A 12,499-nucleotide genomic window follows, 5' to 3' on the forward strand; every position below is an offset into this window, starting at 1 on the left:
AGGCTCGTCTTGCCTCCCTCCCAGAGTATTTTATCAGAATAGCCTTCTGCTGGCCCCTTGCCTCTAGTCTCCACCCTTCCAGTGCACCCTCCACACTGTAGCCTAAGTTACCTAACAGGCCAACATAATCACGTCACTTCTCCTGCTCAAGGATCCTCCTTGGCTCCCTACTGTCTCCAGGAGAGAAGGTCAATACCAGTGTTGGACACACAGGGCCTCCATGAGCTGGTGGGTGGCTCCTTCTCTAGCCTTCTCTCTTGCTTTTCCTCCATCAGGCTGGACTTCTTTCTACATTCCCTAAGAGGTCAGTCTCCTTCTCATGCCTCCTAGCTCTGCACACTGTTCCCCCTGCCCTTCTCTGTCTGGCTTGCTTTTCCTCATCCTTCGAGCCTCATTCCTAACACCACTTATCTATGTGAAAGGCAGTGTCCCTGTGATCTAGACAAGACTCCTCTTTCTCTGCCGCTTTGCTCACCCTCGCCCTGCTATGTTCTATTAAGGCGCCTCGTTTATTTCCTTCCCTACACTCTTCACCATTGCTAATTCTTCTGTTCTTTACTTGTCCTCTGTCTCTCTTATTAGACTCTAACTCCATGTAGACAGGAACCGTGTCTGTGTGCTGGGCACATAATAGACACTCAGGTATATATCAGACACAATGAATGAATGAATGCTCATATTATAGCAACAAGCAGATGGACTCTGATTGTTTATATACCTGACACTCCATGACATGGTATGCGCATTAAAGGCAGGGTATTAGTTAGGGTTCTCCAGAGAAAACAGATCCAAGAGGATGTGTGTGTGTATATATATACACACAGACAGGAAGTATATATATATGTATATATATATATATATATATATGCGTGTGTGTATGCATGTGTGTGTATATATATGCGTGTGTGTGTATATATATGTGTGTGTATGTATATATGTGTGTGTGTGTATATATGTGTGTGTGTGTATGTATATATATATACCTGTAAATATATATATATATACATAGGAAGAGATTTGTTATTGGGAATTGGCTCATACAGTTATGGAGGCTGGCAAATCTTAAGATCTGCAAGGTGAGTCAGCAGGCTGGAGACCCTGGAGAGGTGATGGTGTAGTTCCAGTCCAAAGGCTGGAGGGCTTGAGATCCAGGAAGAGTCAATGTTTCAGTTCCAAAGGCAGAAAAAAAGCCAAAGTTCCAGTTCAAAGGCAGTCAGGCAGGAAGATTCTCCCTTACTTGGCGGAGGGTCAGCCCTTTTGTTCTATTCAGGCCTTCAACTGATTGGTTAGGCCCACCCACATTAGAGAGGGTAATCTGCTTTACTTAATCTATGGATTTAAATGTCAATGTCATCCAAAACACGCAGGATAATGTCTGACCGAATATCTGGGCACCCCTTGACCCAGTCAAGTTGACACATAAAATTAACCAATACTAGAAGGGACTCTATCTTTTTATCTTTGTATCACTCAAACTTCTTATCTATTGTATTCTCTATAGACACTCAGGAAACATCTGTGAATCATAACACTGGGCACTGGAGCAAAGGTTACCCTAGAGGCTATGACACATCAATGTCCAATTAGAGAAGGCTCCGCAAGACAAGTCTACTCTGAAGTTGCCTTGTTAAAAAAGAGTAAATGAATTTCAGTCTTTTCATCTTGAAGTCAGATTCCCTTATATTGAGGTCATGTTAGAAGGGGATGCAATGAATAAGTGGTAAAGTAATAACTTCCTGAAAATTCACCATTATTCAGTTTTACTAATTCAATCAATTTCATTACTCAGGTCATTCTGAATCAGAAATACAACACAGATTTTTTGAAGATAACTAACAAGACTAATAACTGCTTACTTACATGAAGCATGGGGTAAGGCTCTCCCTCAGTCTGTGCCCCTCTACCATGAAGGGTATTAATAATTTGGTATGTATCTTTCCAGGAACACCAAACTTTTAACTTTATTTTTATATATTTCCCCTGGTTGACAATTCCACAGACCTCTGCTTTTTGACCAGTTTGTAGTTCAATCACATTAGCTTACAGGCCAGGGCTGGGAGAACACCCTGTCCCAAATGGTGTTTTTGCTTTCCCTAAATACTAAAGGTTCACTTCAAGAGCATGAGATAAGTGTCCCCCCCAATCCCCACATTTTCATCACCCTGCTGTCTAAAAGAGGTTTAATAAATCAATAACAGGCAGCATAAGAAAGATTACAAGAAAAAAAACACTCATTTATCCGCTCCATAAACATTGAGTAGCAATGAATTTATGTGCAGGACAGAAGAGATACAAAAATGAGCAGACCTCTGTTCTTACTGCAAAAATTGACATCAATGTTCATGCTCATCCTCGTAGTCCCATCCCTTTGCTCAAAGACTGAGCTACATCACCACCCGCCCTCAGAAGCTACAGTATCCTTTCTGTTTGAGGACATTCTCTGCACAGACTCTTGACCTTTTTCCTCTTGCTTCTGCTGTGACTCAACTCCCATTGTGGCAGAGATCTCTGTCTACCCAACTTTGCTAAAGGTGATAATGCCTGGCTAAAAAACTACATTTCCCATGTATATGGGGTGGTCATATGACACAATTCAGACCAATGATATCAGGATAAGTGGGTGGGGCTTCTGGGAAAGGTCTTTTAAAGGAGTGCACTCAGCCCTCCACCTTCCCCTTGCCTGGAACATCGATGAGCTGGAGGGGTAGGGCAAACATCTCAAGATAACCAGATGACAAGCAAATGCCAGGGATGAGTGAGGGAAAAGAAGAGGAGTCTGCGTTCTTGAGAAAATTTGTGGAGCCTCCATAGCACTCCTGAATGACCCACCACAGGACTCTGCTTTAGGAGGAAAATGAAACCCTCTGCGTTTCAGCATCCTGCTCCTCACAGCCAACTACTGTTTCTAAAAGATGTAATCACACATTTGACAAATATGTATTGAGTGTCTGCTGTGTGTCAGGTGCTGGGGGTACAGCAATGAGCAAAGCAAAGTCCTCCCTTTATGACGTCTGTTGTTGTTGTTATGGCCATCAAGTCAGCTCCTGGTGACCCTATGAATGAGTGATGTCCACGATGTCCTTTCCTCAACAGCCCTACTCAGCATTTGTAGACTCATGGAGTCTACCTTAACAGAGTTTACCTTCAAGAATCTCACTGATGTATCTTCAGCCTTCCCACTGCTGTTATCATGTATAAATGCTCAAAATTCTCACACATGAAAGAAAGAAATTCTTCTGATCCTTTATCGCCTGGTAGCTACGGTCTTCCCTCCGCCACCCTTAACTTCCACACTTCTTGGAAGAGTAGTTCACATCCAGTGATTCACTGCCTCCCCAACACCTCCTCATCTTCCACTCTCATCATCCTACTAGGATGCTATAACCAGAACTCCCGGGTTCCTCCCAGTTTCTAAGTCTCATAGATACTTTTAGTTTTTGTCTTTTCAGACATGTCTGCTTTTCTCGACACTTTTAATCATGTTGTTTTCCTCCCTTGGCATCTGTGACACTGCTCTTGCCGGTTTGCTGTGTTTCTTCTCTGCCTTTCCCACGAGCTCCTCTGCCTCTCCCTTCCCCTACAGTGCTGAGGTTCCTGAGGGCCTGCAGACCTGCACTCCTCTCACCCTGCACACCTTCCCTGGGTGGCTTCATTCCCTTTACCATTTAATCTGCCACCTGTTTGCTGAGGACTTCTCAATCTGCACCTCCAACGTCCACCTGGCTGCTGGACATTTGCTTGGATCCAACTTGTCCTAAACTGATCACATGATCTTTCCTCAAACCAGCTTCTGTTCCTTTGCGCCCTTCTTCAGCAGGTGACACCACCTTCTGTCCAGTCACCTGGGCTAGAAGCCTGGGAGTTGTCCCTGATTCTTCCCCATTCCCATCCCATTGTCAAAATCCCCAGTCTGCAGATCTAGGAACTGGTGCTGGCTCTGAGCGTGCGGCAGGATGAGCCCTCAGATGGCAGAGAGGGTGGTCAAGGGACATCTGAAAGACTGACTTAGGAAAAAGCTGGAATCAAGGATAGAAGTCCAAGAAGGTATGCAGAGAAAAAACAACCAGATCCTAGATGATGAGAAGGTACTTAAGAGGGACTAGGAACCCAGGCACAGAAAATAAGGGATTGTCACCACTCGTGTGTCCAAAAAGATTGGACATTGATCAATCAGTCACCAGCTCCTATAGCTTTTAATTACTTCCTCTTCTTTCTGAGTCTGCTGTCTCTTTTCCTCACTTGACTGTGGGCTGGAGATTATCTGTGGCTGTATTTTACCTAAGTGGACATCTTCTCCCCATCCCCTCTCCTTTATCTCCATAGGCTCTAGGCACGTTCTGATCTTAAAACTCCATCCCGCATCACATTCAACACATTGAAAATCACTCATATCTTTATCTATCCGTATCTATATGTATTTTTATCGATACATAGAGTTCTATATATCAATATAGATATAGATAGATATGTATACAGACTTTGTTTTTGAGGAAGATTAGCCCTGAGCTAACATCTGCCGCCAATCCTCCTCTTTTTGCTGAGGAAGACTGGCCCTGAGCTAACACCTGTGCCCATCTTCCTCTACTTTATATGTGGGACGCCTGCCACAGCATGGCTTGAGAAGTGGTGCTAGGTCTGCACCCGGGATCCAAACCAGTGAACCCTGGACTGCCAAAGCAGAGCATGCAAACTTAACTGCCACGCCACCAGGCCAGCCCCCTGTATATAAACTTTTTAAGGCTCTTAATTTTGCTTTTGAAGTTATTTGGCCTTGAATAACTCACTTAATGAATGATCTGGTATGATTTCTCAGCAATCATTGCAAATACTTAGGAATGTTTGTAAAGTGGGAAAACCTGAGCTATAAACTAGTTTTTAATTTCAAATTGTATGAACACTAAATTTAACAATTAAGTTGGATAATATTACCCTCCTTAAACATTCAATTTAATGTTTATTCATTTTAATTCTAAAGCTTTTTTTTTGTATTTAAGAGGCACAATTTTTTATTTTCAACTCTCAAACATGTTTGCACGCCTCTGCAAAGCTTGTGGCCCTTGGATACTGCACTTATTACTTTAGTTCCTAATAGACAAAATGGCCCACCCACCCCCTTCCACTCCATGCCCCCTCCACCCCTACTGGGCAAAGTCAAGGTGTCTGAAACCACCTCATTTTCTCCAGAAAGCCTCTTTCCTTCATCGTCATGCTCTTCCTGTCCTCTTTCCCCACCAGTTGGGTGCCCCTCCTAGCTGCTCCTAGAATTCTCAGAGCATTTATTTACCACTTTTATATTAGTTTGCTATTGTTTTTTAATGTATGCATCTCTCCACTACCCTTTAAACTCATTAGCATAGGGATCAATTTATTTTGTTTTATATCTTCAGGACGTGGTACACAGTAGGTGCTCGATAAACGTGTGTTGCATTAATTAAAGAGTAAATGGACTATAATCTAGTGGAAAAGAGACGGTGTCTATTGAGGTTCCATGAGAGATGTCTATACAGGTATGATGGAGACTTACAGGCATGGAGTGGTTCGTCCCACCTGGGGATAGTGAAGGTGGCATTTGAGCTGATGTTTGAAGGAAGACAAGTTGATGAGCACTGAGGGTGAGGGCAGTGTCTGTGGACAGAAGGAGAGGGCCAGGAATTCCAGGTGAGGGAGGAACGTGAGGAGAGTCAGCAGGAGAGAGTGACTAGAGACACAGCCAGATAAGAACAAGACCAGGAATTTAGGGGAGAGGGAACAGGAGGAACCACAGCTTGAGATGCATTTTTGTGTCTGGTTAACACTTTTTCTTTTCTTAATAATATTCATTATTCACACATTTACTGAGCTCCAGCTGTGTGCCTGGTATCATAGCTGCAATTCCTTTCCTAGCGCTTTTCAGTGGCGATGGCAGATAATGAGGGTTTTGTACTCACACATTCATTTTAGAGACCACCTACAACTCAGAACAGTGCCTGCCCCCCCAGGGAGCCCTCCGTATGTATCTGGCCACCAGTTGTCTGACTGATGTTGCCATAAATTATAGAATAACTTTCCCAGGGCCCTCCTCTTCCTTTGGTTCCCTCCCCCATTATCTATTCAGACGCATGTGGAGTGTTGCTGCTAAAAGAACCGGAAGAGACTAAGTTTATTTGAATGGAGATGGGAAAACATTTCTGGAAAAAAGGTCATAGACCAAAATGGCAAGGATCATCTCACACACGGAGACACACAGACACACACACATACCACCGCTTCCTATGCCAAACAAGTTCTTTTAATTTCCCAAACAACAAGTAACCCTCCATGTCACCACTGGGCTCAGTCCTGCCAACTCAAGTTCAAGGTCTGATTTGACTTCTTCAGGAAGACTGGATATCCACATGGGCCATGGAAAGGGAATGTCTCTATCGTCTCTCAGCTGTGGCTGGTCTGAGGGGTCCCTGGGCTTTGGTCCTGTACTTACAAAATGGATACAAGGCCCTAGTCAGCAGCCAAGAAGATTCTGGCTATGCGAAGTCTCTGTTTGGGTTCTCAAGGGGCAAGAAACTTGTCTCTCCTTTGGGACGGTGTAATATTTTATTCTTAAGGCCGAATAAAGCATGTTAGCTACTAAAAAAATTCTTGTTTGCTCATGTTTTGGCTCCAATGGGTAAATCAAACAGATGCCACTCTGCCAGCTGAATTTTTGTTTGTTTTACTTTCTCTGATTCAAAGAAGACTATCTGGAAAACAGTACTGATTTCTAAGTTGAGAATGTACCTAACGCCAGGTAAATAGGTAGCCTTAGGTTGAAAGTATCTTTACGGGGATGACATGGCCTCTGGGAGTTGGGGGAAGGCTCTGGAGTGAGGGATGAGTTGCCGTCTTGAAAGACCCAGACAGAGGTGAAAAGCAGATGAAGCGGTGGACAGACAGTACGGGCCTGCTGTGTATAATCACGGGCTACTGCTACAGGAAATCCAGATTTATCCGGGAGGGAAGTTGTTGCTAGGCAACTGGGAGAATGTAGATTTGAAGCATGTTTGTTGCAACCTGACAGTGTTAAGCATCAGATGAAAAGAGAGGAAGCCGGCTTCAGTGGTGAGGGGGCAACCAGGAGGGGACACCATGAGCACCAGGAAATGCGTCATGAGAGGAGAATTCAGACTAAATCACTCGGGGTGGGGGGATGGGGGGTGGTGTGGAATGCCAAACTGTGTCCACAGGGAGGGGTCACAGAGACATGCTGTCTCCCAGGACTGGAGGGGACAGAGCATCTGAACAAGAGGGTGGGCTCTGGGGTATGTGAACAGACAAGTTATGGGACTCTCTTTCTCTCAATAGAAACTAGGCCTTTTTTTCTTCGTGGTGACTTCAGTCCCGGTATTTGTGGTTGGTGAAAGCAAAACTGAGTTTGGAATCTAGGGGCAGTCAAAAGGTCACTCCGTGAGATAGACCTCCTCCTAGTCTGAGGGGTCTGAGGAGAGAATGTCCCATGTAAGTGTTTGAGGAGGACGTTTCTGGGAGTGGAGCAATGACAGAGGAACAGTGGGGCCCTCCACAAAGCGGCTGTTCAAATTCTTGCTTTGGTAAGAGCAAAACTGCATTTTGTTTCAAACTGCTTTTCCGTCTCATCTCTAAGGTGAATTTCACTACCATCCCCTGAGATATGTAGCGTAAGTCTTGTTATCTCGATTTTACAGATGCGGAAGCTGAGATTCTTTTAAATAACTGCAAGTTAGGAGCCAATCCAGAACGTGGATCCAGTCTCCTGATCACCGGGAGGTCTTTGCGTGCTCCAGCAGGATGCCCACCCTCTGGTCCTTTCACCATGGGGTCCCACACTCAGGGGAGAAGCTGATTACTTCCCAAGGAGAGTTAAGAAAGAATCTGTGTCTATATTGAGACCTTTTAGGAAAGAACATATATTAATGGTAGGTAGGAAAGGAATTTTAATGCAAAAGCTCCTAAGCTGGCGTTTGGCTTCAGAGGCTCCAGGAGCTCCCACCCGCTGTGTGTCTGTGTGAACTTATATTTCTCTAAGGAAAAAGTTACAGCTATTATCAGATTCTCAAAGGTAGTCCTAATCCATAAAAAGGTTAAGAACTGCTGTTCTGTAGAGAGAAGAAATATCAGAGGCCAAAATCCTTCTTAAAACCAGTTTCCCCTGGAGACAGTCTGATGCCTCACGCTTTGGTGCTTGATATATAGCTACTGAATAAAGGCCAGGACCCCAGGACCCGTTACGGGCAGTCTTCCAGGGGCCTGCTCTTGTCCTAAGTGACTCTAGTTTTGACCTCTCAGGATATTCTTCTTTTTAAATTCATAAAAACAACATCTGATATGTCATGAAAATAAGCTCTGGCCCACTGCATGCTTGGAGCCTAAAAGAATCCAAGGCAGGCCGATATCAATGACATCCGTAGGCCTAATGTACATTTAATGGACACCAATGTTCTTCTTCTCTGTTTCTTTTTATTTCTTTTTTATTGAAATCCGTTCACCCAGAGGAAATTTTGATTTTAATAGACACACAGTTTTGTAGATGTAGACAGAACAAATGCTAATGCTGTAAATTGGATATACTTGCTGTGGCTTAACAATGTTCAAAGAAAAATCTGTTTTCTGACTTGATTTTGTTTTCAACAGCCCTTCTGACCCCGCTCTATGCTGCTGGCGTTGGCACCACTCTTATCTCTTATTTCCTCCCCAAAACCCTCACACAGAAGTGGGAGAAAGTTGATAGTCCAAAGATTCAGAAATTGGGAGGGAAGGAAATTATGAAGTTAAGAGATTAATGGGACCTCATTGTAAAATCCTGGAGATGTGGGGCTTTTCCAGAGAATTTTAACAGAGCAATATAATCCAAAAATTGAAACACATAGTTGAAATTTGACAAACAGCAACGAATGATCCCAGAGAGCCGAAACCAGGGCCAGCTCGCTCTGGGCAGAGGGTAGTCCACCCACATTTATTCTCAATGATTCAGGAATTTAGGGAGCAGAGCCAAGAACAAAGCAGGACATTGAAAGGAGCGTGTAGTCAGGACCCCCTCTTCCCCTGTACTCAATGTTCGGCCACCCCGTAGTCAAAGAAACACGGGTAAAATGAAGTCAGAAAAGTAAAAAGCCGCAACAGAGTAGCATTTCAGGGGGAGGAAAGAAAGCTGAATCACGCCACACTGGAAGCGACTGCAGAGGGGAAAACCATGGGCCAAAATGCCGGGGAGGCCAAATTTCCTCTATCAACATCCATTGAAAGGGGGAAGGGAGGGAAACTCAGATTTCCCAGCAGTGTGGCAGGTCTTGGCACCGCCTCAGTTCCCCTGCCGAACTTCCACAAATAAACATTCAGAGCAGAAGGACAGATTCGCTTCTCAGCAAGATTTCAAAGCTGTACACCAGAGTCAGAGAGAAAACAGGAAGGATCCTAGAGGGAGGAGGGGGAGGAGGAGGGGCATGCATGCCTTGGGCCAAATCAGATGGGAAACGTCCCAACCCCTCACCCGAAACTGACGCACCATTATTTATAAGATGTGAAACATTTAGTGTTGGCAGTCATGCTACCGTGGGCCCAGGTCTGAGCTGCTGGGTTTCAAGCTGGGGGCGTTAAGCCCGAAAAGAACACAGGTGAAGACAAACCCTTTGAAGCTATCTCAACCAAGGTGAAACCAAGAGGAGCTAAATCTCCTTGGAGAAAATCCAGCCACCTGGCTGCTTGTTTCTTTCCCAGCAAACCTAGGTCACTGGGCATCCAATGTATGTGTGTAAGCGCGTGCTTGCATGTGCATGAGTGTACGTATGGGGATGGGTGGGGTGCAGTAAGGCCTGCATCTGGATGATTTGAGGATGACAACACTCACCCTAATCATCAAGGGGCCGAGGAAAAACACAGCTGGCCCCAGTTGGCACTGACCCCCAAACTCCCCTCTCCAGTTCTCTGAGCTCTCCAGGTTCCTGGGTCTGGAGGTTGCACCCCACCTACACTCCCAGCACCTTACACAACAAGCAGGTGTCGTCACAGTGGTTTACTGAGATCGTCCCTTTTAATTTGTTAATGAGCACTGACTTGGCATTTAATAAAACCTTATTTACACGCTGGCGTACGTGCGTGTGAGAAAGAGCCAGGAGAACAGAAGGCGCGGCATTCCCTGTGCGGGGCTGAACATGGCCTCTTGCCAACCAGCTGCAAAAACAGCCTTGTCCTGAGAGGCTCCGCCCTGCCTCGGAGCAGCCCCTGCCTCGGGGAGGGTCATGTTCTGTCCTGAGCCCTCTGTGATGCCTTAGCGGGGGTTTTTCTAAAAACCCTGATAGGATGGGTATAGGAGCAATAAAAGCAAAAATCTCATCTTAATGCCTGCAATTTCTTTCGTTTCCTTATTAGCAATTTTTTTTAATGTTTAGCTGCTCTGTCCATTGGTCAAATGGAAAAGCACATGTCAAGGGCACCAGACACGGTGTTTGTCCTCTTTGCTTGGGGCTCATATGTCCTGTCTTGGTCTGGTCTTTCCCCACAGAGATGAGCAAGAGCAAGACGGTGGTGGGTGATCCTCAAGGCCCGTCTCCGTCTCCCGAAGGGCTTTCTCCTTCAGGCAGGCTCCGGGGCCACGCACCACCGGCTTTGCTAAGAGCACAGCAGGGAGGATATGACTCAACACCACCTTGATCTTCTGGGTGATCAAATCAAAGTGCTTCAAAGCCTTAGCAGTATTAGGGTACTATTATTATTATGCTTGGTCTGTAGAATTGAGACGGTAAATCAAACTCCTATTTGAGGTCGGTGATTCTCAACCATGTGGCTGGACATTGAAACGATCTGGGAAGCTTTTAAAACGCTAAAGCCCAGCTGAATCAGAACCTCTGGGGTTGGGGGCTGGGAATTTGTAGTTTTTAAAAGCTCCCCAGGTGATTCAATGTGCAACCAAGGCTGGAAGCCAGTGCTCCAGTGGCCACATGTTGTCAGCGTTGCTGTCTCTAAGCCACGATGCTGTGACACGGCCTATTTGCTCATCTGTTCAGTGAGGGCAGAGGCTCACGATTAGAGCCCTGGCCTCAGCACGGGGCCTGGCTCCTCACAGGCGCCCCATTCAGGTTTGAGTGCACGGACACATGTCCAGCACGCAAGACTTGCCCCAGGTCAGTGAGGGCGACCGGCCAAAGTTCTCCTCTGGGTTCTGACCTCTAGCACCTGCCAGAGCAGCATGGAAGGGCAGCGTTTCTGGTCTTTCTTGTCTGACAAATAAACATTTGGAAGCCAGTGACCTGAGTTTGGGCCCAGTCCCTAATGAAGGGTTTGCCCCAGGACCCCCTTTATCCTGCTACATCCAGAACTGTCCTCCCAGAATGGCTGGTCATGCCCCGGAGGTCAATTGACCGATCCCAGCAGCCCAGGTGCATCAGACAGAGATGCCTGACCCTGCTCCTTTTCTAGTGACCAGAGGATTGCACCATCCTGGGCACCAGGGATCCTCTACCAGCTCTGCAAATACAGGCGCTGGTCCCTGGCCAGGCTGGCGTTCAGCTGCCCAGCATACAGGATCTTTATCACCCGACTCACTCTTCTGACTGATTCTGAAAACAAACCAAGGAGTGACTCTAAAATTAGGTTCCTTTTGGAACTTTAGACACAGAAGTTTGGACCACATGGCTTTTTATTCTCCCTGCAGCATGGGGAGCCGAGAGACCTTGTCCGGGGTACTGGGCTCTCAGTGGTGGCAGCATCCATAGGTCCTGACCCCTCTTAGCACCCTGGAGGCCCACCCTGATGAGCCGGGAACTCTGTTGAGTAAATGTTTTGAGGGAAAGTCACACTTTGAAAGGGACAAAGTGTGAACTCTGCCAGAAACGGTGGGGTCTTGTTTTATTTTGTTTTGTTTCTAAAGGCCTTCGGCTTGATTTTTTTGTTTGTTTTGCTGAGGAATACTGTCCCTGAGCTGACATCTGTGCCAATCTTCTTCTGTTTTATCTGTGGGTTGCCGCCACAGTGTGGCTAACAAGTGGTGTAGGTCTGCACTCAGGATGTGAACCCACGAACCTGGGCTGCCAAAGTGGAGCGCGCCAAACTTTAACCACTAGGCCATGGAGCCGACCCCCACAGCTTGCTTTTTAAGACAAACTGAGAGTGGGTTTTCTGGGACCTGAGACAGCAGCCATGGAAAAGCAAAACACAAATTCTTCAACCGAGTTCTCAGTGACCGGCACCCCCCACAACACAGCTCTGAAAGTTAAAATGTAGGCACAAGAGAAAATACAATTCAATGCTAGACGTGTTACATACATCACTTCTGAAGGATTCTAATTTTGAGTGTTTCTTAAAGTGTGGCCTCCAATGACCTCCATTGGAATCGCCTGAGGTAACAGGGGAGCTTCCGGGCCCAGCCCAGATCTCCTGAATCAGTCCCTGGGCGTGGGTGCTGGGACCTTGCATCTTTTACCAGCTTCCCTGATGGTTTTCATTCACCCTGAAGTGTAACAACCACTGCTCTACACCTCCTTTATGTAATTCCCTCTTATCTTGTCCTAGCAAA

General features: G+C 45.9%; 1 protein-coding gene across 1 annotated transcript in view; it reads right to left on the reverse strand.

Moving 5' to 3' along the window:
- The window catches only part of ABCA4 (ATP binding cassette subfamily A member 4), a 130,276-nt gene that overhangs the window by 95,509 nt on the left and 22,268 nt on the right, over positions 1 to 12,499 (reverse strand). The window lies entirely within an intron of this gene.

Source organism: Equus quagga, chromosome 18 (genome assembly GCF_021613505.1).
Source record: "Equus quagga isolate Etosha38 chromosome 18, UCLA_HA_Equagga_1.0, whole genome shotgun sequence".
NCBI classification, from domain to species: Eukaryota; Metazoa; Chordata; class Mammalia; order Perissodactyla; family Equidae; genus Equus; species Equus quagga.